This window comes from Mizuhopecten yessoensis, unplaced genomic scaffold (assembly GCF_002113885.1).
Source record: "Mizuhopecten yessoensis strain PY_sf001 unplaced genomic scaffold, ASM211388v2 scaffold11123, whole genome shotgun sequence".
In the NCBI taxonomy this organism is placed as follows: Eukaryota; Metazoa; Mollusca; class Bivalvia; order Pectinida; family Pectinidae; genus Mizuhopecten; species Mizuhopecten yessoensis.
This window is the reverse complement of record NW_018408891.1, coordinates 892,794-919,262: the sequence shown is the minus strand read 5'-3', so window position 1 is coordinate 919,262 and position 26,469 is coordinate 892,794. Positions and strand designations below refer to the sequence as shown.

Below are 26,469 nucleotides of genomic sequence, written 5' to 3'. Positions count from 1 at the left end.
TATACATAGTAATTAAATATGACGGTCGAAATTTAAAAAAGTTGATAAGATTTGATGGGCGAAGGGGGAATGTTTGACTGGGTGAAAATCACGTGGTATATATGCAGTATATAGAGAGTCTGAGGTTCCTATTGTTATATTCAGAGTTATCTTAGATAAGACCATCCAGTTGACAATGTATTATCGTAAGGAAGGAGAACACAAATTAGATCAATATAAATTTTGATTTTATCTGTTAAAGTACTTTGCAAATTAAAAGTTTGTCTTCCTACTCTTATATTTTAGCATACCAACAGTATATCACCTGCTCTCATTTTTTAAAACTGAGTGCTTTAACAATAATTTTGTTTGGCCCGAGCAAGTATCATAATATAAGCAATAAATATATAAGTGCTGATATTAATATGTATTAGTTGCAAGTGCTCTACTATATTTAGATGGCCTTGACATTACTAATCCTCGATTGTACATACACATACACCATGTACTCTGTACATTTACAGCTGTCTAACCTCTAGCTATAGTGTTTCATACCGATATCATTCAGCTGTTTTTAGGGTAAAATTGATTTCAAATAACACACACATCAAATTAACAGGGGTGAATTAATTGAAACCACTTTCTCACATATGTACTCCAATGTATGTATAATAGAACTCATGATCAGTCCAGGGCAGGAAATGGTCATTTCACACCTGTACATTGTATGTGTGACACCACATTGTGATAACAAAGACCTCATGAAATCAGGAATACCCAGTTCCCCAATGCTGAAACTGCCGACGGATATAATGATCAAATTGAAAAATACAATAATTTGTTAACCACATATTTCATTAAATGAGATTAATTTTTCTCAGCAAAAGTTTAGCAAAATGGGGTATGCTAAATCTGGCTGACTCTTTAATTACATTCAGTTCAGTTAAAAAGTGGATATTTACAAACTAATGCATCCAGGCCATTCAAAATGATATATATACGGTTTCAGAGCAAAATACGTGTTTTTTTATGACCCACATTTTGTATTGGAAAATACATTTTTACAACCTTTAACATTTCCATACTGGAACCAAACCTTAACTCTCTGGTTTTAATTTCACAACTTAAAAACTCCTCAGGTGGCAATTTTCCCCTATTCTACATTCCAGAAACATGAAAGAATCTTAAACTTTCTCCCATGTTAAATGTTTCTGTGTGGCCGTGACCGGTTTATAGACAAGTCTTAGTGTCTGTAGCCATTACCAATTTATTAGATACAGCTGGAGGCCAAGCTATTACAATATAGGTTTCCTTAACTTAAATAAATGCAGTATCACACAGTGCTACGTGTGACTGTCAGTTATTATCTTTTCACATTTAGGCTGGTAAAGTGACGCCTTCTTGGTGGGTTTTTTGGTTTAAACATATTTTTATTGCCTTGAATATGACAAAAAGTATTGGGCACAATTTCTTACAACTTAATTAAGCCCTCTCCTAACTTAAATACATTTTACGTACATCATAGCTGTCTTAACATGTACATTTCATTTTTTTTTTCAAATTTAAGTTGAATTAACAAAATAGGTTGTTGACGACTGTTTCTCTGTACCCCGACCTACTCATAGAGAGGTTTTCACACAGATAAAGAAAAATTAATTCTTCGATCATGATGTAATTGTAATTAAGACTACTTAATAGAAGCGGTTTGTATCCTTAATGTATACTTACATACATAGGTAAAGGTTTTACTGTTTTGTTCAAAAGTGCAATTAAGTGAGATCATGATTACCCCGGAGAAGTGTGTTTATGTCTGTTAGAAGGATCTCTGGAAGATTTAAGTTCCTAAGATTTGTTACCAGGTGATTTCTTACAGTTGATCGAGAGTAATTTGGACATGTATAGAAATAGTGATGTACATTTTCTACTTCCCCACAGTACATAAACATAAAGACCCGGTTATCACTGAGGTTAACTCTATAAACGTCATATTGAAGACTGCTGCATTTGTTCCTAAGTCTAGTGTGTAAAATTGTAAATTTTCTATTTCCTACTGTTAAAATTTTTGGAATAGAAACAATATCATGCTTGAAACAGTTTTTAAATGCAACAAGAGAATGGGTTGGCTTTATACAGGAGTTGAGGGAATTCCATTGTGTTACAGATGAAGGTATGAATGATTTTCTAAAAAGTTCTGTCCTACATCGTGGGATAGTGAAATCGTCTTGGTTACGAATAGCATATGTTGATGTTTCAGAACGGAGACTAGGAAGGATTTCTACCAGATAATTTGGTGTCATATCGTTTTTTTATTTTGAAAAGGGTTGATAGCTTAATATGTTTACGACGTTCAGATAAGAGTTCCCATCCCGTCTCAAAGTAAAGCAATTCTCTTGATGCGTATACAGGTAGGCCGGTAACTAGTACTCCAGCTGCAAGTAACTGAACTCTTTCAAGTTTTCTTGTTACTGCATGTTATATACATCTTCTTGTAATATGATGTATATGTACATGTAACTGTTCTGTTTCACAGCTGTGTCTTGATAAAGGAGCGGATCGCTCCGAAAATTTGACAACCTAAACTTGTCCACACTGTTTGAATTACTTCTTTGCCCCATATACTATTTTAAGTAATTTGTATCCTACGGACATACCTCCATTAGGATCCAGTGTTATGTGGGTTTTTACCGTCTATCTTATTTCTTTAACCCATACAGTGTATATATACTTACAGCAAATTCTTATCCTTATAATCCTAATAATAGGCTTAAGGTAAAAGCTGGGACGATACTATAAATTAAATATAAAAAGCTTCCAAAGGGACAAAACAATTAAATACATGCATATATGCTTGTCCCTTGCCAAAGAGACACACTTGTTTTCTTTAAAATCCTTCTGATGCATTCTAATAGCAAAATATTTGACAATGTAAAATCTTAATGAGAAAACAAATTGTACTGTTTTATATATATATATATATTCGGTTAAGTTTAGTTTTTTCCTGTGATTTGGTAAAAGCATATAGAACATATTAAATGTAATATGCTGCATCGCTACCAGTATATTATATTTAAATCGTTTAGAATATGAATCACATGATGAAAAGGAAATAAATAATCGTTTTATCCTTCAGCACCTGCTTCCTAGTTAAAATACCAGTACATTGTTCACTAATTTGAGGCCTATTTAAAAATATTTTAGAAGATTGACCAATAAAATAACGTCCAGGGTGCATGTGAAGTTGACGACTAGTTATAATTAAAACTCAACAAAATGATTTTTCTATCTCTAATATCTTTCTGTAACATTTAAGATGGCTACATGATAATACTTCTACTGCTGCAGTAAAGGAGCAGAGTGGCTTCAAACCCTTCAGCATCAGTTATATATCCCTTCAAACCCATACATGTATGCATGATGCTAAATTATACCGAGACAGCCATTGCAAATGAGCCCTTTAACATGGAAATTTTACCATCTATTTTTCATTTTCTTCATTTTCCCGTTCATTACATAATTACAAAACTACCATACTGGCACTCGGCCAATACTACAATTCCAGAAACATGGTTGTTATATATGCTTAGCCTTTGCTGGCCTTGACCCTGGTAGAACCCCATAAAAGTTGTGTTTTGTTGCTCTTAGTATTACGCATCCTCTTCCATCTCTTTCTAAGGTAATCTCCTCAGTCAAACTCACAATTGATCTGATGACTCACATCTGAGGCTTAGTTATTTCTAAATCCATGATTTAACTTAACACATTACAGAAGTAAAATTCAATGGTAATTTAATTATATAATCGCTTACAATTTGGGATACATAAATGTTGCTTATGGGTATTTCCAAAAAACTTTATATCTGATTTACTGCTAAATCCATTATTTAACTAATAACACATTACTGAAGTAAAATTCAATGGTAATTTACTTAACTAATTACCAGTAATTTTGGAAATTAAGGTCCGGTCGTGTTGCTTATGAGTATTTCCAAAAATTTGATATCAATCAAAATATGAAGACTTTGTTGCTTTTCTTATGAGCTTCATCTCATTGATAAAACTTTGGTAAATTTTTATCAAATTTAAAAAAATCAACTGATGTACAAAATTGAGCCCTTTTTACAAACGAAAAATGCTGAGGGCATATCCCTGTATGTATTTGTACGTTTGTATGTACCGGGTAATAATATACTACATGTACCTTCAACAAGATATGAAAATTACTAAAATATTTTACCAGTTTAATTACCACTACCAGTAGATAAGATTAAGGTATTCAATTACAATCTGAAGGAGACCCAGAAAGTGTAAAAGTGTTTGCCACTGTTTTGGTTGGGTTAACAAATATTAATTAATTTTAATTTGTACTTGCATTGTAATATATGACAAATGAAATAACATATTGTTTAAACCAAATATCAAATGCACGTTTTCTGCAAGACACAACCTCTAGCTCTTTAATAATCTCCCTCAAGAACTTTCCTGTTGGTGTCCGAGATCTGACCCCCAATGACCCCTCAGAAAATGGGCAGTAAAAGTCAATATAGATCACTTATCTGGTGTCCAGAAAAAACACATCAGTGGAACAAACAAATGGAAAGGCCACACTGAGAATGAACAGAGTCGGTATTAATAATGGTCTAAATGGAAGTCACATTGACAACCAAAACACTTTGGTACATAAATTCAATTTAGCCTTATATATTATAGTGATCTACTCGCTCCATTCATGATTGAAACAAGCTATATTTAGAATATTGCTAGTTTTATATATTATCTGGCAAAACACCTGCAGTCAGCTGGCTGACTGGTGAATTCAAGGATGCCCATCGACTTAAGGGGACTAAGCCAATAAATTATACATACATGTACGTTTACAATATGCATGGGGTGTTAATTAGATGTCCTACTTGTTGTAAATACATATATAATAAATACATATATACCTTCAGAATAAATATGTATACGTATATACTGTTTTGAGTTTTGTTGTATCAAACAGACGCTTTCTATGAAACAGACTATAAAATGTTGACATAAATTACTATACATCATAGTAAATATTTACATAACTTATCGACTGTAGTTATACTTTAATTCATAAATACCATGAATAAAGGTGTAACATTTACGTTATACAGGAAATGTTGATACAGCGCTGGTAGAATACATTAAAATACAGCAGATATTATTATAATCTAGCTTGAACCAACTAACCTTAATCTTATATAAATATTTTGCAGGGTGTCCTGACTCACTTTCAGTTAAAAATATATTTTTTCTTAAAATATAGGAAATTTATAGGAATTTATATCCATGTTTTGTCGCTATTATTTGAGTTTTAAATTTACGCTACATATATATTTTTGTAATTATAAGTACCATGTTAACACCAATGTGTTCCCTATGAGAATATATATGTAAAACCTAAACTTCTTACCAGCATAGCACAATTGGACTGGGTCAATCATCAGCGCGTCTGTCTAGAGTTCAGAGGGTCCCAGGTTCGAACCCCTGTGATCCTGACCAACCCTTGTTTTAAGTAGGTACTAGGTGAATACTTGACAAGAGGATACCTGTACCTGTTGGGGCGAAGACTTAGAAAAAAGGAGGAAGAAATGTACTGGTTCGTTCATAGGCAATCTGAGGTAGCTCAATTAGTAGAGCGTCCGTCTAAAGTTCATAGGGTCAGGGTTCGAAACCCGGTCTGGCCGTGCATGTTTCCTCTCCTATAACACTTATTAGATAGCCACACACAATAATTATATACCAGAAGAGGCAATATGTACTGTATGTACTAGGTATACACAGACCCCAAAGTTCAGAAATGATGTTTCAATAAGTTATATCATTGTATAGATTTCATTAAATTTTGATACTGCATTATGTAGTTCTTTCTTTTTAAAAAGAATATCTAAACTGCAGCAATCCCAGAAACACATCCCTAATCTGGCCTCCTATATATATTAGCTCAAAAACCTACAGCTGGAGAATCAATTATCAGCTCACATCAAATTAAGGAAACAGCTGGAAATGAACACTGCACCTTTATATATATATTTTACAGTCCTTACTTTGTAGACTTTGCAAGATGTAAATTAAAACAGGCTGACAATCGCAACCACAACATTCACCTTGAACCCAGGGTCAGACACATCCGTGATACATGATACACTACATAGATACTAGTCTACAAATAGAACTCCACAGCCTGGCATTTCAAAGTCTTACAATTCATGTAATTAAATTTAAAGCTTGCATGTCAATAAGGATTTTTTTAAATCTAGAAATTTAAAATTAAACCTAAATGTGTTGGGATCCAAAATGATTGTCTGTACACATTAAATACAAAATATTTGTAAATTTTCATAAATATTTCAAAATATTCAATTTTGAAAATTTAAGTTATAGAACAGATTGAGTTATGGAGAATACAGCAGTAAATTAAATTAAACAGTTGGCACCACCATCAGTCAAAAATGACATGAATAAAGTTAAACCACAGCTTCAGGTTTTTTCAGTTTTCACATACATATAGTCAAATTTCGCTGGACTATATCTGGAAAGTTTGAAACATAAGTACTTCTACTCAGGAATATCAAACATCGAGATCCTGTAATGTATAATGTTCTAGTATATATTGCGTACAAGTGAATATTTCATTCTGATTGTCAAAGTTTTCATAACGAGTAGGCCTTGATTACACTTTGAAACAGCGAGAAATTGGAATTTTTTAAGTTTGTTCATGAGAATAATATAAGTAGTGTTATATCAGGGGGAAATTCTGGACTATGCCGTCAGTTTGACACATCGAGAAATTTGAATCATCGAAGCTCGATTTATAGAGACTCAGACTATACACTGCACATACATATTTACTAAAAAGGCCAAGTAAATTAGATCTTTGTTTTCAGTCCGTTATACATGTCAGCTGATGAGATCTGGTTACACCATCACCCCTATACACCTGCTAATGGATTGTGATGTACATGAACCTCTTATTTAACTCATCAATACAATCAGCAACTGGTCATTAGCACTATAACAATTCTTGCTTACAGATTTTCCCCAAAACTATCTTTTAACTTTGATTCTGACTGTCCATTTGTGTCCTCCAAATGCACACCGTTAGCTATTTAATTGGCTAAGGTAAAAAAAAGATAAACTGCTGGGTTGATACATATATATATACCTGTCCTTTGAAGATTACAAAGGTGTAACACCTAACTTCAAAGCTAATCAATTTTACTGTTATACTGTTGTGCAATTCTTTTCATAGGTACATGTACATCAAATGATTAAACTAGTATATTTGTATTAATTACACATATTGCAGATCCTTTGAAGTATTCACATTGTCTTAAAAATTCAAGGAGCCTGTGAGTCACTGAAAATTCCACAATTACTTTCACCATCATTGGAGTATTCAAACACAAATTTTCTACATAGTTGACTGTGCTCAGAGTGGCCTGTAAGAATAGAAGTATAAATATTATTCAAGCTCTGCCTGTTTATAAGCATATATACATAGCTTCCAAACCTAACCTTAACCTTGAAAATAGTAACTCCAGTTAGATATATGTATAACCCAAGGACCTTTAACGCCCAGAAATGATCGATCAATCTCTGATTTATGGACAACTAGACCTGACCTTCACCTTGGACATATATAACTCAGCTTAAGGCAGAATGTAACCTTAGGGGACCTTCAACTGTAAACATAAAAATCGCTCTCTCTCATGTTTTCATCAATAAGCCCTATCCCATCTCTATGGGTGCTGTGATGTCCCGGAGTAGATTATTTACAATACATGCGTCAGGCTTCTAACTTAACATGGCAAGGAAATTAGAAACCTAGACGTGACAAAAGTCAGCCTTTTGTGTCGGGGAGATCAGCCTACCATGGCCATCTCCTAGAAGAATCAGCGGTAACCTTATCTATAAAAGCTCACAAGCAATAAATTAGTAACCATGACATCACTTCAAGAAAATTGACAAATGTTCTCAATATAGATCTACAAGTACATGAAGTAACCGTAATATGAATCCATGGATTTCCCTCCCTCATTCATGGTCTTGTACATGTAGTTGTACAGCTTTTAGCTAATCCTCAAGTGTTTTGCGTGAGATTTCAATCCATTCTTCTTGGGCACTCTAAGCTATCACATGGGCACTCTAATTAAGCTATCACATGGGCACTCTAAGCTATCACATGGGCACTCTAACCTATCACATGGGCACTCTAAGCTATCACATGGGCACTCTAAGCTATCACATGGGCACTCTAAGCTATCACATGGGCACTCTAAGCTATCACAAGGGCACTCTCAGCTATCACATGGGCACTCTAAGCTATCACATGGGCACACATGGGCACTCTAAGCTATCACATGGGCACTCTTAGCTATCACATGGGCACTCTAAGCTATCACATGGGCACTCTAAGTTACCACATGGGCACTCTAAGTTATCACATGGGCACTCTAAGCTATCACACGGGCACTCTAAGCTATCACATGGGCACTCTAAGCTATCACACGGGCACTCTAAGCTATCACATTGGCACTCTAAGCTATCACACGACACCCTAAGCTATCACACGGGCACTCTAAGCTATCACATGGGCACTCTAAGCTATCACAAGGGCACTCTAAGTTACCACATGGGCATGGCTAAGCTATCACATGGGCACTCTAAGCTATCACACGGCACTCTAAGCTATCACACGGGCACTCTAAGCTATCACATGGGCACTCTAAGCTATCACACGGCACCCTAAGCTATCACACGGGCACTCTAAGCTATCACATGGGCACTCTAAGCTATCACATGGGCACTCTAAGCTATCACACGGGCACTCTAAGCTATCACATGGGCACTCTAAGCTATCACATGGGCACTCTATGTTACCACATGGGCACTCTAAGTTATCACATGGGCACTCTAAGCTATCACACAGACACTCTAAGCTATCACATGGGCACTCTAAGCTATCACATGGCACCCTAACCTATCACATGGGCACTCTAAGCTATCACATGGGCACTCTAAGCTATCACACGGTCACTCTAAGCTATCACACGGTCACTCTAAGCTATCACATGGGCACTCTAAGCTATCACATGGGCACTCAAGGCTCGTGGCTGCACCAAAAACAGGATACGAGGGCACCAAAAACAGGATACGAGGGCACCAAAAACAGGACTGAAACCTTAAGTCCTGCAACTGTTTCTGCAGAGACAAGAGTATTGATCCATTGTGTTACATGTGCACACAGTCCTTACTCAGGTTGGTTAAGTCTTCCGTTGAACCATTATCACAGATACTGACTACAGTAGTATAAATGTTAATCAACCTTTCTGTGTGTCAATACATTCCTGGTATTGATCAGAGTTTAAAGTGTAAATTCTGGGAATGACAGGAGTGTTTTTCTTTTATATAATTGCAAAACTGCGCTATGTAAACTGATACTGTAAATTGAGAAAATTTCAACTGGTTTTATATTGGCTTTCTGCCTTGGAATGAGAGCATTTATCAGGTCAGAGGCCAAAGAAGCATTTCACCTCAGTCAAATATTAATGGTCTAACATCTAAAGTTGCCTTAGCAGTATATTGCTACTTTGTAGTATTACATGGGACATTACATATATATATATATATATATGGTAGCTAAATTATATTGAAATTGTTCTTTACTGAGTTACTTTCAAACAGCAAGTCAATTTAGGGCCAGTCTACAGAGACTTTACTAAACACCTACCGCAAAGCCTTCTTTGTGTTCATCCTAGTGGACCTATAGACATGTACATAGTCAACTATACATGTACCTCGTACAGTAATTAACAAAGTCACACATCTACTAATTGACAATTAGACCGCAGCCTCAAGAGTGCTCATACCATGTAACTTCTACCATAATGATCTATTAATCCAGTAAATTGAGAAATGGGTTTCTGAAACGATACCAAAAATTGACACATGCCGTGGTTGGTCTATATAATACCTGCAAGTACATGTAGTTTCTATAATATGAATCTATGAATTACAATCCAATATGCATGGGATTGCATATGGTATAAACCGTAATGAATCCCGGAAATTGATAATGATATATATATATATGTACAAATTAAAATGGTACATTGTCTCATCCACAAGTATATATATATATATACATGAAGTTACAGTAATGATTCCAGCTTACTTNGTGATTCAGACTTTTGGGCTTCAGGCTAACATGCACATGACATGTATATGTGATTCAGACTTTTGGGCTTCAGGCTAACATGCACATGACATGTATATGTGATTCAGACTTTTGGGCTTCAGGCTAACATGCACATGACATGTATATGTGATTCAGACTTTTGGGCTTCAGGCTAACATGCACATGACATGTATATGTGATTCAGACTTTTGGGCTTCAGGCTAACATGCACATGACATGTATATGTGATTCAGACTTTTGGGCTTCAGGCTAACATGCACATGACATGTATATGTGATTCAGACTTTTGGGCTTCAGGCTAACATGCACATGACATGTATATGTGATTCAGACTTTTGGGCTTCAGGCTAACATGCACATGACATGTATATGTGATTCAGACTTTTGGGCTTCAGGCTAACATGCACATGACATGTATATGTGATTCAGACTTTTGGGCTTCAGGCTAACATGCACATGACATGTATATGTGATTCAGACTTTTGGGCTTCAGGCTAACATGCACATGACATGTATATGTGATTCAGACTTTTGGGCTTCAGGCTAACATGCACATGACATGTATATGTGATTCAGACTTTTGGGCTTCAGGCTAACATGCACATGACATGTATATGTGATTCAGACTTTTGGGCTTCAGGCTAACATGCACATGACATGTATATGTGATTCAGACTTTTGGGCTTCAGGCTAACATGCACATGACATGTATATGTGATTCAGACTTTTGGGCTTCAGGCTAACATGCACATGACATGTATATGTGATTCAGACTTTTGGGCTTCAGGCTAACATGCACATGACATGTATATGTGATTCAGACTTTTGGGCTTCAGGCTAACATGCACATGACATGTATATGTGATTCAGACTTTTGGGCTTCAGGCTAACATGCACATGACATGTATATGTGATTCAGACTTTTGGGCTTCAGGCTAACATGCACATGACATGTATATGTGATTCAGACTTTTGGGCTTCAGGCTAACATGCACATGACATGTATATGTGATTCAGACTTTTGGGCTTCAGGCTAACATGCACATGACATGTATATGTGATTCAGACTTTTGGGCTTCAGGCTAACATGCACATGACATGTATATGTGATTCAGACTTTTGGGCTTCAGGCTAACATGCACATGACATGTATATGTGATTCAGACTTTTGGGCTTCAGGCTAACATGCACATGACATGTATATGTGATTCAGACTTTTGGGCTTCAGGCTAACATGCACATGACATGTATATGTGATTCAGACTTTTGGGCTTCAGGCTAACATGCACATGACATGTATATGTGATTCAGACTTTTGGGCTTCAGGCTAACATGCACATGACATGTATATGTGATTCAGACTTTTGGGCTTCAGGCTAACATGCACATGACATGTATATGTGATTCAGACTTTTGGGCTTCAGGCTAACATGCACATGACATGTATATGTGATTCAGACTTTTGGGCTTCAGGCTAACATGCACATGACATGTATATGTGATTCAGACTTTTGGGCTTCAGGCTAACATGCACATGACATGTATATGTGATTCAGACTTTTGGGCTTCAGGCTAACATGCACATGACATGTATATGTGATTCAGACTTTTGGGCTTCAGGCTAACATGCACATGACATGTATATGTGATTCAGACTTTTGGGCTTCAGGCTAACATGCACATGACATGTATATGTGATTCAGACTTTTGGGCTTCAGGCTAACATGCACATGACATGTATATGTGATTCAGACTTTTGGGCTTCAGGCTAACATGCACATGACATGTATATGTGATTCAGACTTTTGGGCTTCAGGCTAACATGCACATGACATGTATATGTGATTCAGACTTTTGGGCTTCAGGCTAACATGCACATGACATGTATATGTGATTCAGACTTTTGGGCTTCAGGCTAACATGCACATGACATGTATATGTGATTCAGACTTTTGGGCTTCAGGCTAACATGCACATGACATGTATATGTGATTCAGACTTTTGGGCTTCAGGCTAACATGCACATGACATGTATATGTGATTCAGACTTTTGGGCTTCAGGCTAACATGCACATGACATGTATATGTGATTCAGACTTTTGGGCTTCAGGCTAACATGCACATGACATGTATATGTGATTCAGACTTTTGGGCTTCAGGCTAACATGCACATGACATGTATATGTGATTCAGACTTTTGGGCTTCAGGCTAACATGCACATGACATGTATATGTGATTCAGACTTTTGGGCTTCAGGCTAACATGCACATGACATGTATATGTGATTCAGACTTTTGGGCTTCAGGCTAACATGCACATGACATGTATATGTGATTCAGACTTTTGGGCTTCAGGCTAACATGCACATGACATGTATATGTGATTCAGACTTTTGGGCTTCAGGCTAACATGCACATGACATGTATATGTGATTCAGACTTTTGGGCTTCAGGCTAACATGCACATGACATGTATATGTGATTCAGACTTTTGGGCTTCAGGCTAACATGCACATGACATGTATATGTGATTCAGACTTTTGGGCTTCAGGCTAACATGCACATGACATGTATATGTGATTCAGACTTTTGGGCTTCAGGCTAACATGCACATGACATGTATATGTGATTCAGACTTTTGGGCTTCAGGCTAACATGCACATGACATGTATATGTGATTCAGACTTTTGGGCTTCAGGCTAACATGCACATGACATGTATATGTGATTCAGACTTTTGGGCTTCAGGCTAACATGCACATGACATGTATATGTGATTCAGACTTTTGGGCTTCAGGCTAACATGCACATGACATGTATATGTGATTCAATGTACTGGTATATATATATATATGTTACTTCTTCAAGTCAAACTTTGGAGAAGTGATGTGACATCATATACATTTACTTACATATGTACCCATATTTATATGGCAATAAGCCCATGCTTGGTAAATAAGCCCAACAATATATATATTGCAGTTAGGAAGAAATGCCAACTAAATCTTTGTCTTTGTCCTGTAATGCCCGCTATCCCCCCTCACTTTCAGTGACAGGTCACAGCTAGATCATGTGTTGGCCCCCTGGGCTTATTGCAGGATAAATACGGTAAGTTACAAACAATCAATTAAATAAACAGAATATTTTAAATAACTATTATAAATACAGGAAATAGTATATCACAGATGATTGCAAAGGAATGGCATTTATAAGCAAATATATGCACATACACTTATATATCTGAAATTATTTTTTTGAGAGTGTGTTTATTTTAATGCATGTAACACAAATTGCATATATATATGTACATGGCACTGTGAGTGCATGTAAAAGCCATTTCTACAAAAGTGTAATTTTTATTGACTTTATCTCTTACAATCAGTTAGAACTGAAAAATGCTATGGAAACGGAACACATGCATATTGATTTTGAAAGCAGTTAGGTAATATTTCTAATGCAAGTTCTGGCTACATCAATTTTAGGCCATGAATATTGATGCATCTTATTAGCATAAAACTGTTTCAATGAACGGCATAAAAATTGGACGACACATGTACATCAGTGTACTGTGAAGATGTTATGGTATTTAAATGAATACAAATGTGGAAATTTTTGCCACGTGACAGGAGTATTCATGTTTTTTCACATTGAGTAAATTGGCGTGAAAATATACAAATGTGAATATTTATTTAGAACATGTTGATTTCCCACATCACAAACCGTTTTAAAAGAGTCATAACAAGAACATTTCCCCTTTTACTGTCTATAAATTTAATGTACTGTGCGTGTTGTCCCCACCAAAATGTAGTTAAATTGAATTTTATTGTCTTGCTTGTTATATATTATACACTGGTGGCTGTTAGATGACACTTCTTTTTTCTACATCAAAATGAAAATCACACTGGTGTTGGTGATTTGTAACATTATCTCATCAATGCTACGATTTTTGGAAACAGAAGTTCAATTCTATTTTGTTGTCACAACAATTCAATTGTAACACCGATTTTTAGAAACAGAGGTTCAATTCTATTTTGTTGTCACAACAATTCAATTGTAACACCACAATGCTCTCCGATCTGCCGAATGCAGCACTTTAATTTGCTCTACACATTTTCTTCAACCAAGTGTGAAATGATAGAAAACATCATAATCTCATATATATCTAATACAAACATTTAAAAGTTTAGAAAGAAGTTATAATATTGATCTGAAAATAACTAAGTAATACTTGTAAGTCTTGCTGGCGATTAGTAATATAGCTCATTAGGTTAGAGTATAGACTCTCTAGAGTTCGGAGGGTCCTGCATTCCAATCTGTGCATTTTTCCTCTTCTGTGGGGCAGTCGCCAGGTACTAGGCGTAGGTCAGTGTTTTTTCTCCAGGTACTCTGGCTTTCCTCCACCACCAAAACCTGTCACGTCCTTAAATGACCATAGCTGTTAATGGGACGTAAAACAAACCAAACCATAACTACTGTCTGTGTGATGCCTAGGCCTGTGACCACCTCTTGTTTCAAGTACTGTGTGGATGCTTGGCAAGGGGATAACCTGGGTACTGGTTCTGAGACTTAGAAAATAGAGGGAGGAATTTAGTTAAACTGGGCTTGGTCGATTGCCAGTGACCATATGCAAGCCTATATGTAGCTCAGTTAATTGGTTAGAGTTTCCAACTAGAATTTGGAGGGTCCTATAAGCTTTGTACTAGGTTCGAATCAGAGTCTGGCTGTGTACTTCTCTCTTCTGTTACACATACAGTTTTGTACAACATATGTATTTATCCCATTCATTTTAGTGAATATTGCTTTTCAGGTCCATACAACTACACACTTACCTAAATTAAAGTTCATAAATACATTTATGTGAATTTCTGATTTGATCATTGCCAAATATGGACATGAATTAGGAAGCTATGATGACATTCTACGCTTAGCATGTTATTTTAAAATATATATATAATATATAGGTACAATGTATAAATTTCTGATTTCTATATAAATGCACATCTCTCCATTACATCCAAGTTATAAAAATGCTGTCAAATTTCAGTAAGATACCAGCAGACTTGTGTTTAGCAAGTAAAGAAGATATGCAGACATACACACCTTCCCGGTCGACCTATTACTAACACTACATAAGAGTTACAGACACATGTACATGTATGTATTTGTATTACTAACACTACATAAGAGTTACAGACACATGTACATGCATGTATTTGTATTACTAACACTACATAAGAGTTACAGACACATGTACATGTATGTATTTGTATTACTAACACTACATAAGAGTTACAGACACATGTACATGTATGTATTTGTATTACTAACACTACATAAGAGTTACAGACACATGTACATGTATGTATTTGTATTACTAACACTACATAAGAGTTACAGACACATGTACATGTATGTATTTGTATTACTAACACTACATAAGAGTTACAGACACATGTACATGTATGTATTTGTATTACTAACACTACATAAGAGTTACAGACACATGTACATGTATGTATTTGTATTACTAACACTACATAAGAGTTACAGACACATGTACATGTATGTATTTGTATTACTAACACTACATAAGAGTTACAGACACATGTACATGTATGTATTTGTATTACTAACACTACATAAGAGTTACAGACACATGTACATGTATGTATTTGTATTACTAACACTACATAAGAGTTACAGACACATGTACATGTATGTATTTGTATTACTAACACTACATAAGAGTTACAGACACATGTACATGTATGTATTTGTATTACTAACACTACATAAGAGTTACAGACACATGTACATGTATGTATTTGTATTACTAACACTACATAAGAGTTACAGACACATGTACATGTATGTATTTGTATTACTAACACTACATAAGAGTTACAGACACATGTACATGTATGTATTTGTATTACTAACACTACATAAGAGTTACAGACACATGTACATGTATGTATTTGTATTACTAACACTACATAAGAGTTACAGACACATGTACATGTATGTATTTGTATTACTAACACTACATAAGAGTTACAGACACATGTACATGTATGTATTTGTATTACTAACACTACATAAGAGTTACAGACACATGTACATGTATGTATTTGTATTACTAACACTACATAAGAGTTACAGACACATGTACATGTATGTATTTGTATTACTAACACTACATAAGAGTTACAGACACATGTACATGTATGTATTTGTATTACTAACACTACATAAGAGTTACAGACACATGTACATGTATGTATTTGTATTACTAACACTACATAAGAGTTACAGACACATGTACATGTATGTATTTGTATTACTAACACTACATAAGAGTTACAGACACATGTACATGTATGTATTTGTATTACTAACACTACATAAGAGTTACAGACACATGTACATGTATGTATTTGTATTACTAACACTACATAAGAGTTACAGACACATGTACATGTATGTATTTGTATTACTAACACTACATAAGAGTTACAGACACATGTACATGTATGTATTTGTATTACTAACACTACATAAGAGTTACAGACACATGTACATGTATGTATTTGTATTACTAACACTACATAAGAGTTACAGACACATGTACATGTATGTATTTGTATTACTAACACTACATAAGAGTTACAGACACATGTACATGTATGTATTTGTATTACTAACACTACATAAGAGTTACAGACACATGTACATGTATGTATTTGTATTACTAACACTACATAAGAGTTACAGACACATGTACATGTATGTATTTGTATTACTAACACTACATAAGAGTTACAGACACATGTACATGTATGTATTTGTATTACTAACACTACATAAGAGTTACAGACACATGTACATGTATGTATTTGTATTACTAACACTACATAAGAGTTACAGACACATGTACATGTATGTATTTGTATTACTAACACTACATAAGAGTTACAGACACATGTACATGTATGTATTTGTATTACTAACACTACATAAGAGTTACAGACACATGTACATGTATGTATTTGTATTACTAACACTACATAAGAGTTACAGACACATGTACATGTATGTATTTGTATTACTAACACTACATAAGAGTTACAGACACATGTACATGTATGTATTTGTATTACTAACACTACATAAGAGTTACAGACACATGTACATGTATGTATTTGTATTACTAACACTACATAAGAGTTACAGACACATGTACATGTATGTATTTGTATTACTAACACTACATAAGAGTTACAGACACATGTACATGTATGTATTTGTATTACTAACACTACATAAGAGTTACAGACACATGTACATGTATGTATTTGTATTACTAACACTACATAAGAGTTACAGACACATGTACATGTATGTATTTGTATTACTAACACTACATAAGAGTTACAGACACATGTACATGTATGTATTTGTATTACTAACACTACATAAGAGTTACAGACACATGTACATGTATGTATTTGTATTACTAACACTACATAAGAGTTACAGACACATGTACATGTATGTATTTGTATTACTAACACTACATAAGAGTTACAGACACATGTACATGTATGTATTTGTATTACTAACACTACATAAGAGTTACAGACACATGTACATGTATGTATTTGTATTACTAACACTACATAAGAGTTACAGACACATGTACATGTATGTATTTGTATTACTAACACTACATAAGAGTTACAGACACATGTACATGTATGTATTTGTATTACTAACACTACATAAGAGTTACAGACACATGTACATGTATGTATTTGTATTACTAACACTACATAAGAGTTACAGACACATGTACATGTATGTATTTGTATTACTAACACTACATAAGAGTTACAGACACATGTACATGTATGTATTTGTATTACTAACACTACATAAGAGTTACAGACACATGTACATGTATGTATTTGTATTACTAACACTACATAAGAGTTACAGACACATGTACATGTATGTATTTGTATTACTAACACTACATAAGAGTTACAGACACATGTACATGTATGTATTTGTATTACTAACACTACATAAGAGTTACAGACACATGTACATGTATGTATTTGTATTACTAACACTACATAAGAGTTACAGACACATGTACATGTATGTATTTGTATTACTAACACTACATAAGAGTTACAGACACATGTACATGTATGTATTTGTATTACTAACACTACATAAGAGTTACAGACACATGTACATGTATGTATTTGTATTACTAACACTACATAAGAGTTACAGACACATGTACATGTATGTATTTGTGTCAGAGATGCTATGCTCAACCTCATTATGGAACAGAAAACATGTACAGATCTGCATTTCAACCTGCAAATTAATGTAGAATCAATATTGCATTTTAATAGATTACAAGTCAACATCTGGACCTAAGGCAGTATTTTCAAAACTGATATTTCCTTTAATTACCAAATCAAATTTTGCTTGCAAATGAAAAATCTAAAATATCAGAAAATGTGTTCCTGTTAATTGAATATCGTCATTTTGGTCTGAAATTTGTTATTTTCTTCCTACAAGTCTAATTCTCTTGATTACAGAGAATTCCAATTCTGAACTTCAGAAATTATCTCGAAAAGGAGGTTAGGAGATTGATAAAAAGATTGCAGTCATTGCTAACAGAGTTAATTGAAAATGGAAATTAAAAACTTCAAAATCAATGCAATCAACAGATGACATTCCTATAGCTACTGTCAAGTCAACAAAGGGTACATATTTCATTCCAAGTTAAAGTGGAATTCAGCATGGGCCCCTGCATAATAAGATCAATAAAAAAGGTGCAGTGCCAGTAAAGGAATTAACTGATATCTCGGCATGACATTTAATACTGTCAAAAGTTGACAAAAGTCAAAACGTTACATCCTAGCTATAGTAGCATTGATATCTTCAATTCATCGACATTTCTAAGAAGAACGCTTATAATATACAAAGTTAATTTTATGATCTGTGTTGGAGTCTAGTACTGAAACATCAATAACAGAGAGCTTGTTTCAATCAGCACCACCGACAAAGTTCAGTGATCTATTATACATGTATATATGCAACTACAGATTGGTTTTGTGAACAAAGGCATACTTTTCTCCATTAGCTGATTTCCCGATTTACGCATTAATTTTGCTTTTGCTTTATTTTGCACATGTTTTATCGCTTTATACCCTGAATACCCCTGCGACTAGCTGCGATAACGTAGCTTCTGACGACGAGACATTTTTTAAACAAATTGCGTTGTCGTCGGAGGCCGGGTATGTACATGCATATTAGTACTACCCTGCGACCTGTGAGATGGAGGTCTAGAATTTTCCTGGAACAGTGTTGATACCAATGGTCAAACGTATTCTACCTCTTTAATATCTTTATTATTTTCAATAATTGTTAATAAGAATGGTTCCGAAATGTTAAACGAACAAAAATTTCGGAATAGTTTTATATAACTACCAGAACTGTTAACTCATTCACCCCTGAAATTTCATAATGACCTATTCCAACCTTTATATTGGAAGAGTTCAAATGTGACTTCAGGGGTGAATGAGTTAAGGCCTGGATGTGAATGTTTGTATAAAAACATACCACCCCTGCAGGTGGGGATCGGGAAAATATTACACCTGCTGTTATACCAACTGCATCTTTTACTTAGTAGATAAATATCCTATAATTTATGAAATGTTCTTAATTTTTCTTTTCTTTTCTTCTAATATTTTATAATTTCTTACAATTGTTTGTAGGTATGGACTATTGAAGTAATTTTAAAGATTGAAAGTGTCTCATAAGTCATTGATGGCTGGATGTTAATATAGTTTTATGTTTAAATTTCTCAGATACCTGTTTTAATATATGTATTAACATGTGACACTTATATAAAATAAATGATTGATTGTATCGTAGGAGGGGACTAGTGCGGGAACCCCCTGCAGAATTGGGGATTGCTTTGATGTCCTCTATTTGGGGTCACAAAAGCGACCAGAATAAATCTGCTGTATTCATTGCAATATATGAGATCTATATCTTTCTTTCTACTTCTATACCTTTTATTTCCTAGCGCCTTGCTTGACAACACCTCCTTTTTGACTTAATGTTGAGCGTTCACCCAGGTGAGGAAGGCAAGGGGTTGTCCCCAGACCGGGACATGCCAAAGTCCTTCAAAATGGTAGTTGTTATTCCCTGCTTTAGGGGAATGGCAACAACTGGTTCATCCGTTGTCAGTAAAATGTGACTGGGCGGAAAAGTTGGCATCAGATCTGTGCTATCACAAGGAGGCAAGCACAACCACATACCCTGTCTCCTGCATACAAACACTACACACACAGAGGCACGCCCTTAAATGATCTTTAAGCTATTAATAGGATGTTTAACAAAATTAAACCAGAACAAACCAAAAATAACAACATGCATTCCAGCTGGTTGGTCATGACCTTTGAGTTTCAAACCCATCCGATAACGTGTGTTAGACTTGGCATGCACTGCTGTGCTGTAATTTTCCAGCATCAAATACAACTGGACCAGATTGCTATACTGTCAAAAAATTGTCTTGCAAACCAATGTAAACAGCTAAAATGTACAGTACGATATCGCTGTTTTTAAAAGTTTTAACAATTATACTTTCAATATCTTTGACATAATAACAGTAAGAGTTATGAATCAGCATAGTCTACAGTATGGTACATATTTATAGAGGGGAGCTTTATCTTCAGTTATTTTGAGCCCCAATGTATTTATGTAGGTAACTGCTCTTTGTTTTATTTTATTCCAAGCCCCATTGTATTTATGTAGGTAACTGCTCTTTGTTTTATTTTATTCCGAGCCCCAATCAGTATTTATGTAGGTAACTGCTCTTTGTTTTATTTTATTCCGTATATTTCGGTATCAGAGACAACACAGAATGCCGAGAGTCTTCCTGGTTCAGTTGGGAGTTTATAGATATTTCATAAATCAGCCTCAACAATGTGTCCGGCTGTCTATATTCTGTCCCAGAACCTCTTTACAGAGGTCCCATGGTCATTCATTACTATAGTTATGTAATGATGTTGTCTAGACAGAGAACACTCTGGTCAGCTACATCAACTTTCCTACTAAAGCTATAATAAACAGATTTCTATCTTTAAAGAATCTTACTTCTTCAGGAAATAATCTTAGAAGATGTAATGTATACATTGCAGTTTCATTTGGACTATTCTGGGTGGTGGAATTGATATAACGGACAAAACCAACTTGAATTAACAATTGAAGAGATCATAAAATCTGAATCTCACAAAAAATCTAGGTTATATATTTAAAATCCCTGAAGGTATCTTAATTAGACCAAGTAAGAAAAAATCTTCTGTTTTTTCCTCTAACCCTACCATATATATATACCTACCCTAGATTTTTGTGCCTACCCTGAAGTTTGGCATAGTGATATATATACATAATGTATATGAACTGTTTAAGTTTGAATTTGGGTCTCCTGCTCTATATAATATACGGTATATGCATTGTAAAAATATTTTCCCACATAAAAAAATACCTACCTACTTGTTGTTATACCCTGTTTTTTCTGAGGATGCCAGCGGAAACAAAGTAAGAGATGTTTTGCCTTAATATATATATACTGTAAAAGAGCATGCAGTTACCGTCATTTTGTGAAATTCTGAAACAGTTCATTTAATTATTGTCCTTTGGGCCGTGGCCTGGATGATACAAAGATTATAGCAAGTATTTATAGTATGTATAATGTATACATATACTGGCACCACTATTATAATGTTATCTTATCTTGGAAATGTCCTGGTGAGCCCACTGAATATGAAAACCTGTCCTGGTCTACAGTATACACGTACCTGATGATCAGGTCGGGGCCTACATGTACTGTACATGTACACTGGCCATGGGGTCAAGGACTCGTAAAAAACATTCACTACCAGGTAATATTAATGAGAGATTGATTCATGCTTTAAAACATTACATAATATGTATTATAAATACTTAAAGATTATACAAACAAACAACCCACTGTAAATAAAATCAATTACTATTAGTACAAACAGGAAGAAATCTGACATGTATATATAAGTATGAATAAGTATATCCTGAAATATTTTTTATCCAATAACTATATATGTGTGTTACTGATAATTTAAATGATGGAATAAGTACAATATATATGTATGTTAATATACTGTAACTAGTACACACAGCTAATGTTCTAGCTGCAAAGAATTAATGAATTATCGTTGTCAGCAGATTATTTTATTTTATAAAGAATCACTGTTACATGTGTAGGAGGAACACAAGCATATATGTGCTAAGAAATAATTCTTGTAGCGAAATCTTTAAAATCAATGTTATTTAAATTGTCACTCTGAATATTAAGAATAAAGGCCATCCTTCTTCTAAGTTCTAGGTAATTGTTAGAGGGAATGTATTCTTCCCTTGTGTGTTATAACTGTAAGCAGAAGCAATGTGGTATTTCAATATTATTTTACTTTCCTCTACCTGTGTGTTTATTAGAATCAGTAAGTAACTTATATAATAATTAATACTTAACAATAGATTGAATATTCNCTATTCTAGGTACATGTACATGTACTTGTGTGTGACACAAGTGTTTTCAATTGGCCACCAGTATTTGTTAGAGGGAGTATGTGACATACATTGTATATACGTATTTGCCAACAAACATTTAAAACCCAAACACTTTTAGAATTTGTCTTTGAAATTTGGATATCTAAAAAAAAAAATGTTCAATCCCATAATTTCTGTAAAATCCATATATAGCCGTGTAAAGGTAAATGGTACATTATAGGCTTAGATGTAAGTGATTTTTCACAAGTCCATATATTGAAAAAAGTTGAAGAACTGAATGTTAAATCCATCTCATTCTGTACATGTATATTACACCAATAAAAAAGCTAATGAAACACACCTGAATCCTCTGGAAGTATCAGTTGTAAAAATGCACAGAAAAGAAAACATAAAAGGCCTATTCAAGCATTCAGGTCGACAACACAGGCACCTTGTTTACATGTACGCGTAGCAGCCAGTTATTCTATACATTACTATATGATTCAGCTTGGATCTAGACAGTTCAGGTATGTAAAACCAGTCATAACACACAAAATGGTATTGTTACCTCAAATGTAGTGATAAATACTGTATGAAAATTGACCCCGGGTTACATACGTATTACATGTACATACACCTTTATCCAAATTCGGCCCACAACCCGTACCCAATTTGTACCCACTACATGTAGTCATAACCTGGGAATTTCTGGTAAAAAACAACAACCACAAGATAACATTGTGGATCCATACATTTTGACTTTTGGTCAAGGGTCATTATATATCCTTCGCTTTTTAAATGAAACTAACGATAAATAAAGGTAAAAACAATTGAAATATGTTACTAAGTGATATATATAGTTCCTGATATTCATTTAGGACATTATATTCTAAGAATGATCGGGTCTCTCTGACACAATTTAGAATGCCTCTAGATCCGTTTTCTCTAACACTGACTGGGTATGTATATATGAAAGGTATACGATAACGAAATTTTAACAACACTGTACCTTTAAATGTATTATTAATAGCTTTATGGTCCATTAAATAGATGATATCACATTTTCTGACATGAATATTGAGAAATGTATACATATTTTCATTATACTCCCGATATCAAAACTACTGCATTTTGTTAATATAGACTGAATACTGAATCTGATAAGCATACTATCTGCAGATACAACACTTTCGCTGGCAAACATTTTATAAAAAATAATATGTCTATCTTGACATATAAGCAAGGCAAATTATTGAGAGTAATCCACTGACACCGTCTCCGACAAACTAAGATTACAAATGAACAAAGAACTTTAACTCTGTATATAGTGAGGTATGAGACTTAATCATCTGGGGACACACTACCGTCCCACAAGGTACCACATACTGGTGGTGACACACTATCATCCCCACAAGGCAACACATACTGGTGGTGACACACTATCGCCCAACAAGGTACCACATACTGGCAGTGCCACACTATCATCCCTCAAAGTACCACATACTGGTGGTGACACGCTATTATCCCAAAAGGTACCACATACTGGCAGTGACACACTACCGTCCCACAAGGTTCCACATACTGGTGGTGACACACTTCCGTCCCACAAGGCACCACATACTGGTGGTGACACGCTATTATCCCAAAAGGTACCACATACTGGCAGTGATACACTACCGTCCCACAAGGTACCACCTACTTGTAGTGACACACTACCGTCCCACAAGGTTCCACATACTGGTGGTGACACACTATCGTCCCACAAGGAACCACAAGGTACCACATACTGGCGGTGATACACTTCCGTCCCACAAGGTACCACAAGGGACCACATACTGGCGGTGACACACTATCATCCCCACAAGGCACCACATACTGGTGGTGACACGCTATTATCCCAAAAGGTACCACATACTGGCAGTGACACACTACCGTCTCACAAGGTACCACATACTGGTGGGGACACGCTATTATCCCACAAGGTACCTCATACTGGCAGTGACACACTACCGTCTCACAAGGTACCACATACTGGTGGCGACACACTATCGTCCCACAAGGTACCACAAGGTACCACATACTGGCGGTGACACACTTCCGTCCCACAAGGTACCACATACTGGTGGTGACACGCTATTATCCCACAAGGTACCACATACTGGTGGTGACACACTATCGTCCAACAAGGTACCACATACTGGCAGTGACACACTACCGTCCCACAAGGTAACACATACTGGTGGTGACACACTATCATCCCTCAAGGTACCACATACTGGTGGTGACACTATCGTCCCAAAAGGTTCCACATACTGGTGGTGACACACTATCGTCCCACAAGGTACCACATACTGGCAGTGATACACTACCGTCCCACAAGGTACCACATACTGGTGGTGACACACTATCGTCCCATAAGGCACCACATACTGGTGGTGACACACTATCATCCCACAAGGTACCACATACTGGTGGTGACACTATCGTCCCAAAAGGTACCACATACTGGTGGTGACACACTACCGTCCCACAAGGTACCACATACTGGCGGTGACACACTACCGTCCCACAATGTACCACATACTGGCGGGGAAACACTACTGTCCCACAAAGTACCACATACTGGCAGTGACACACTATCGTCCCACAAGTTACCACATACTGGCATACAACATTTTGCAAAAAATTATAAGTGACAGAGTACGAGATATTCTCCAGACAAAGTTACTAACAATGAAAAAAGGGCCATAAATCTATATTCACTGCTCAATATGAAATTGTATTTCTTATACCCTACCAAATTCAGAGAGCATTCATACCAGTCATGAATACCACAACCAGGGTGACGATGTCATCATAATTGCAACAATGGATACCACAGGTGCTGGGGTTCTGGAATATATGTGATATATTATCGCACCCCACTAGATATTGCATCCACTTACACTGTATAAGGAGAAGCAATATCTAGTGGGGTGCGATACCTAGTGGGGTGCAATAATATATCACATATATTCCAGAACCCAAGCACCTGTGATGGACTAACTGGCACTTGATTGAAGATGTTGTTACTTTGTATATGCAACATGGATATTTATTTGTTAGTTATGAGTTATCCATTATTATTATTATTATTTCCTTTATTTCCTCCAGAAATGAAGAGTTACAGAAATAAAGAACAATATACACGTACAATTCAACACTTTTGAAAGAGAAGAAAATGCATTCACAATGATGGTAACACCCTTAAATAGTGACACACACATGCACATGGACAGACACACACATAAGAGAATAGTAATTGTACCCGCATCATACCATAAAGTACTATAAACACAACACAATGATTTAATAGGTACTATTACAGTCATTATACAGTGATAATTATGATGATAGACAGCTCACTAATCATACATTACATCACACATTGATATAATACGAAGTATTTACACTGCTCAAACTACATTATCATATATATACTAGTATAGACAGTAATACACTTCTAAGCAATCATACAACATTGTAATAAACAGTTTTACAAGCATCACACTATAAATTATACAGCATTATTATATAATGATTGATAGAACCTTGTTCTCCTGTGATGTGACACATAACCATCCAAAGAGGTAGTCTTACATACACATGTCA

At 35.3% G+C, this 26,469-nt stretch overlaps 1 protein-coding gene across 2 annotated transcripts in view; it reads right to left on the bottom strand.

Moving 5' to 3' along the window:
* LOC110466173 overlaps nucleotides 1-26,469 on the bottom strand; it is a 76,960-nt gene that overhangs the window by 49,536 nt on the left and 955 nt on the right. The gene's annotated exons all lie outside the window — the stretch shown is intronic.